A 6542-nucleotide genomic window follows, 5' to 3' on the forward strand; every position below is an offset into this window, starting at 1 on the left:
CACACAGATGAATAGATTGGTGAGGAATGTGATGTTTCCAGTCTGACAGGTTGCCTATTATTGTATTGCTCATTGCCCTTACTATAGTGCATACTGCCCTTACTGTAGTGCACACTACTCTTACTATAGTGCACCCTGCCCTTACTATAGTGCACACTGCCCTTACTATAGTGCACACTACTCTTACTATAGTGCACAGTGCCCTTACTATAGTGCACACTGCCTTTACTATAGTGCACACGTCCCTTACTATAGTGCACAGTGCCCTTACTATAGTGCACACTACTCTTACTATAGTGCACACTGCCCTTACTGTAGTGCACACTACTCTTACTGTAGTACACACTGCCCTTACTATAGTGCACACTACTCTTACTATCGTGCACCCTGCCCTTACTATAGTGCACACTGCCCTTACTATAGTGCACACTACTCTTACTATCGTGCACACTGCCTCTCCTGGGCCTGCTGTGTGACTGCTGTGTTAAACCTTCTCAGGAGTAAGAGCACAGGATAACCTGCTCAGCAGTAAGAGCACAGGATAACCTGCTCAGGAGTAAGGGCACAGGATAACCTGCTCAGGAGTAAGGGCACAGGATAACCTGCTCAGGGGTAAGGGCACAGGATAACCTGCTCAGGAGTAAGGGCACAGGATAACCTGCTCAGGAGTAAGAGCACAGGACAACCTGCTCAGGAGTAAGAGCACAGGACAACCTGCTCAGGAGTAAGAGCACAGGACAACCTGCTCAGGAGTAAGAGCACAGGATAACCTGCTCAGGAGTAAGAGCACAGGATAACCTGCTCAGGAGTAAGGGCACAGGATAACCTGCTCAGGAGTAAGAGCACAGGATATCCTGCTCAGGAGTAAGAGCACAGGAGCCAGAATTAGATTCAAATGGCACGGGAGGGAATAAACTTTATTAACAGCATCAAATCACACCGTTATCATTAGTATATGTGTTATCATATTACTTATCATACCATTGTTATTAAGGGCTGGCTTAAGAGGCTGGAGAAAAGGCATGTTGAATTTGTGTGTTGTGTTCACTGAATAGGACAGCAAGAATGGTATCTCTCTCAACAACCAATCATAGTCCAGCTCCCGTCCTCTGATTGGCTCTTCTCTTCATGCTTCCTGATGCTCAGTTTCATCAGCAGGGCCAATGCAGCCAGAACAGCACCGTGCACACCGACACACCTGCGTACACACACACAGACACACACACACAGTGAGATCACAGCACACCTGCATGCATGCACACACACCTGTGAATGCACACTCACAGTGAGACAATGCACATACACGCATAGCTGTGTGTGTAGAACTGGCAGCAGGGGGTGAGTATGTGGAGCTGGGAGTAGGGGGTGAGTGTGTGGTGTAGGGGGTGAATATATGGAGATGGGAGTAGGGGGAAAGTGTGTGGTGTAGGGAGTGAGTATATGGAGCTGGGAGTTGGGGGTGAGTGTGTGGTGTAGGGGGTGAGTATATGGAGCTGGGAGTAGGGGGTGAGTATGTGGAGCTGGGAGTTGGGGGTGAGTATGTGGAGCTGGGAGTAGGGGTGAGTGTGCGGTGTAGGGGGTGAGTGTGTGGAGTTGGGAGTAAGGGGTGAGTGTGTGGTATAGGGATGAGTATATGGAGCTGGGATTAGGGGGTGAGTGTGTGGTGTAGGGGTGAGTATATAGAGCTGGGAGTAGGGGGTGAGTATGTGGAGCTGGGAGTTGGGGTGAGTATTTGGAGCTGGGAGTAGGGGTGAGTGTGTGTTGTAGGGGGTGAGTATATGGAGCTGGGAGTAGGGGTGAGTGTGTGGTGTAGGGGTGAGTATATGGACCTGGGAGTAGGGGGTGAGTGTGTGGTGTAGGGGTGAGTATATGGAGCTGGGAGTAGGGGGTGAGTGTTTGGTGTAGGGGTGAGTATATGGAGCTGGGAGTAGGGGGTGAATATATGGAGCTAGGATTAGGGGTTAGTGTGTGGTGTAGGGGGTGACTATATGGAGATGGGAGAAGGTGGAAAGTGTGTGGTGTAGGGGGTGAGTATATAGAGCTGGGATTAGGGGGTGAGTGTGTGGTGTAGGGGTGAGTATGTGGAGCTGGGAGTAGGGGGTGAGTGTGTCGTGTAGGGGTAAGTATATGGAGCTGGGAGTACGGGTAAGTACCTGTTGCAGTGTTAAGTGAGGCGTTGATGAGTCCGGCTGCAGACGTGGTGTTCTGGGTCCATGCGGTGCTGTTACTCATTGTAGTGTTGCTCCAGGGGGAATTAGCAGGGGTAGCAGACTGAGTATTCGCTGCCGGATTACTGAGGGGTAACGTAGACGTAGTTGTTGTCATGGAAGCTGCAGGATTGGGTGTAGCAGTGGATGGAGGTGTTGTTGTCGTGGAAGCTGCAGGATTGGGTGTAGCAGTGGATGGAGGTGTTGTTGTCGTGGAAGCTGCAGGATTGGGTGTAGCAGTGGATGGAGGTGTTGTTGTCGTGGAAGTTGCAGGGTTGGCTGTAACAGCGGGTGCAGTTGTGATTGTCAAGGGCATTGCAGTTGTGGTTACAGCTGTTGATGCTGTTGCTGTTTGGCCCAGAGCAGTACGCACGTGCACTTCACAGATCAGCAGAATTGGTAGCCAAATACAGGAAGGCATCTATGATACAGAGATGAGGGGGGGGGGGGGGGCGGAGGCACACAAACGGAGAGAGCATCATCGATGAGCAAGGTAAAGGAGAGCGATGTTCACCTGTATGAGCCGTGAGCTGAGCATGGAATATCATCCTTTTATCATTACACAAGACCAGCTGATCTGGTGAAGAGCTGCATTCATGTACAGGCCTGGTTCTACAGCTGTTCCTCTCTGGCTTGTATGAGTGGAGATGCCCATGAATGGATTTGGTTAAAAAAACAGACATGGAGCATATAGCAGCTTTGTATGGAGAGAGTTTGGATGGTCTGGGGTGGTGGAGCCCTATGTGAGATGCTTTCATGGGTCCCTGGGAGTGCTACATGGGCGGCCTGCAGTGCCAAAATGATTTTACTTGCCAAATACGGACGAGTCAACGTTCTCATCTGCTCCAGAATATCTCTAGGTTTTTGTGAACCTAAACGCAAATTTAACATTAATTTGAATTTATTTAAGCGATCGTAATAATTAATTTAGGGCTGAACTGATAGTAGATAGCAGCCTAGCTAATCAAAGATCAAGCAAACTCGAAAGCTATTTAGCTAAGTTTCATGAACTAGCCTAATTCAACACATATATTTATATAATATAGGAAAGTACTGATCATTTTACATCTCCGACTGGCCTGCAGTCTAGCTGGAGAATAAGCTGCAGTTCTTACTAACCAGACTATAGTCAGAAAATAGCAAGTGGCTGCATCACACTGAAACATGTAGCCTCGGTTAATATCTTCATTTACTCTGGGTTATTACTCTACAAGGCCATATTTGACTTTTCCTTTCTTTTTAGGGTTTTATCACCTCCCTGTGGTTTTTAATGCTCCATCCCATACAGATTTATAGGAAACCAGTGTGGAACAACTTTGAGCCAATCCATGACTGCCATATGTTTGTTTACATGTGGCATTTCATGATATATCTGGTACACATACATACACACACACTCACATACATACACACGATGAAAACGATATAGCATTAACATTGGTTCAGAAGTTACTATAGCAAGTATACAGAACTATAACCTCTGCACAGTTAAGCCACATCATCCTGTTGAAACCATGAATGTGATATTGTAATATTATTGCCCTGTGTTGAATATCATTATTAATTATACAAGTGCATGGGTGAGACGTGAGCATGGTGATCCAGGTGTACTCACCTTAATGGCTGAGCTGATCTTCGGTCCCGTTCCTCTCTGTGGTCTGTGTGCTAGACTGTGTGCTAGACTGTGTGTGAGCGGGTACCCCTCTGTTCCCCAGCTCCACGAGAACAGGGTCTATAAGCTCCACACATGATGTATGCTGATGAGGTCACATGGTGTGTCACCATGGCACAGTATCAACACATACCTGCAAACAGCGCTTTGTGTTTGGGGTTTGGGGGCAGTGCTGGGGTAATTGCAGGTTTCTGGGGTAATAAGCAGTTAGAGGGGAGGGCAGGGGTTAGCTTTCTTTTGTTTTGCCTAGATCTACATTGTTTTCACATCCAAAGGTTTTTTGTGCGCTTTTGTAGATTAGCAACGAAGTCACTTCCACAACACACGTCTACAGCAACACCATCCCTTTCTGTTTGGGTTAAGGATATGTATTATTACATTACATTACATTACAGGCATTTAGCAGACGCTCTTATCCAGAGCGACTTACACAACTTTTTACATAGCATTTTACATTGTATCCATTTATACAGCTGGATATATATACTGAAGCAATGCAGGTTAAGTACCTTGCTCAAGGGTACAACGGCAGTGTCCTTACCCGGGAATCGAACCGGCGACCTTTCGGTTACAAGCCCAGTTCCTTACCCACTGTGCCACACTCCGTCCTCCGTATTATATCTTTACAGTAGATGTATGCAATAATAATAATAATAATCATATTAATAGTAGCCTCAAGTTTGAGTCTGATGCACAGATGGGTAATGGCTGAGTGAGAACACATTTCTGCAAGCTTTGTGTCATTAAAAATCAAATATGAAGCATAATGAAAGATTCTCTAATATGATGTGAATAAAATGGAGTCAAGGAAAGTTAAAAGATATTCATAGGTTTTCGCTCTGATTTATTAAGTATTTAATTTACATTAATTAAGAAGAAGGAATGAGCCGAAGTGGCAGGCAATAAATAGTTTATAAGACCCTGGTCATTTCTGCTGGACTTCAGCTCTTCTGGTGAATAGGACCTTCCCAGGGATTATGATTCAGACAGGGTAATACAGTAAATGACCTCAACACACAACGTAAAAATCTTTCCAAAACGTTTATTAATATCTCTTATTTTTTAATGCAGTGCATTGCAATGTTACACAGAGAAATTAGCAGCATAAGTCAATTTCATTGTATTTTGTTATCATTTTTGTTAACTCCAATATTTCCCCTTTTAGTGCTAAAGCTAGAAAAGCTACCAGGGAACTAGCACTCCAGCGCCTGATCTGTGAGGCTAACAGACACAGAAAACAAACCGCACAGAGGAAACCATTTTGAAAAAGAAAGACAAAAAGAGATTAAAATGGAAAACCAAAACATGACATGCAAATACATTCACAGGCTCCGCCCAAATCGAAAGGATCCTGCAAGCTCTGCCTATGTCCCCAGAACGCTGTGCCCAAATCGAAAGGATCCTGCAAGCTCTGCCTATGTCCCCAGAACGCTGTGCCCAAATCGAAACGGCCCCGCAAGCTCTGCCTATGTCCCCAGAATGCTGTGCCAGCATCATATGTGTAATCCTACTCTTTATCATCATCTCTACCACCACCATCATTGTCTTCATAATCATCACTCTAGCATCCCATCTTTATTTGTGGCTTCTCTTTGAAAAGATGGTATAGTTTGGGGAGGAGTTTACAAGAATCACACGCACACGCACACACACACTTACACACTTACACGTGCACTCTCACGCACACTCTCTCACACGCATGCTCACACACTCGCACATACAGTTCAATCATTTCATATTTATATTGATCCATCACTAAGCCTACTGCATTCAGACTGGACACACACAAAAAAACCCATGTTAGGAGATGAAGTGACTGGTACACAAACTGAGATTCTTGTTGTTTAGAGGTGGGAGGAGCTCATTTTGTCACAGGGATTCATGAGCAGAGCTGGCTGCTGGGTCAGTTTTGAAGCTCTTCTAGTTCACTGTATAACTGCCTGCATTTATGTGCTGCCTTCTATAACCCTTCAGACAGCTGCTAACAGACCCTCACTCAGAGGGACCCTGATGAACACAAGTGGCCCTGCCCCAGCCTGACCTGCCCAGCCCCGCCACGCCCCGCCACGCCCCGCCCCGCCCCGCCCTAGCCCAGCCCTGCCCCGCCCCACCCCGCTGCGTCCCACCCTAGCTCCAGGATCCCTGCACACCCTCCTTGGATGTAAGAAATCAAATCAGTATTTTCAGCTTCCTCTTACCATGGTGACACAACAAACACAACAAACAGAGTAAATGTTTAGAGCAAAGATGGCAGGAATACAGACGCAGTAAGAACACTATCCTCAGGATCTCCGTCTCCTTGCTTTGTATGCTCGTCTTTATAAACAGAAATTGTAATTAAAATGAAAATTATCAAGATATTGACTACTGCTAAAAACATTATTATTTATACTACTCATTATTGTATTTGTCAATATATTTATCAAGCCATGATCATCGTCATCATCATATAATTATTACTTTTAGATACCACTACACTTAATCTCAGTATTCTAAAAGCTATGTGCAAATGACACTCTGCCTCCTAGTTAAAGCAGTACCCTCCTTTCACACACAGCAGAGGCCTAATGAGAGAGGGAGGGAGGGGGGAGAGGGGAGGGGGGAGGGAGGGGGGAGGGAGGGGAGGGGGGAGGGAGGGAGGGGGGGAGAGGGGAGGGGGGAGG

At 46.2% G+C, this 6542-nt stretch overlaps 1 long non-coding RNA gene across 1 annotated transcript; it reads right to left on the minus strand.

Moving 5' to 3' along the window:
* Nucleotides 1–885: 885 nt before the first annotated feature.
* On the minus strand, nucleotides 886–3922 carry LOC118231077. The gene is made up of 3 exons (XR_004765999.1): nucleotides 3823–3922; nucleotides 2154–2628; nucleotides 886–1198 (listed from the first exon to the last, which is right to left on the minus strand). It is a non-coding gene; the product is annotated as an uncharacterized LOC118231077 (long non-coding RNA).
* Between the last annotated feature and the right edge of the window lie 2620 nt (nucleotides 3923–6542).

This window comes from Anguilla anguilla, chromosome 7 (assembly GCF_013347855.1).
Source record: "Anguilla anguilla isolate fAngAng1 chromosome 7, fAngAng1.pri, whole genome shotgun sequence".
In the NCBI taxonomy this organism is placed as follows: Eukaryota; Metazoa; Chordata; class Actinopteri; order Anguilliformes; family Anguillidae; genus Anguilla; species Anguilla anguilla.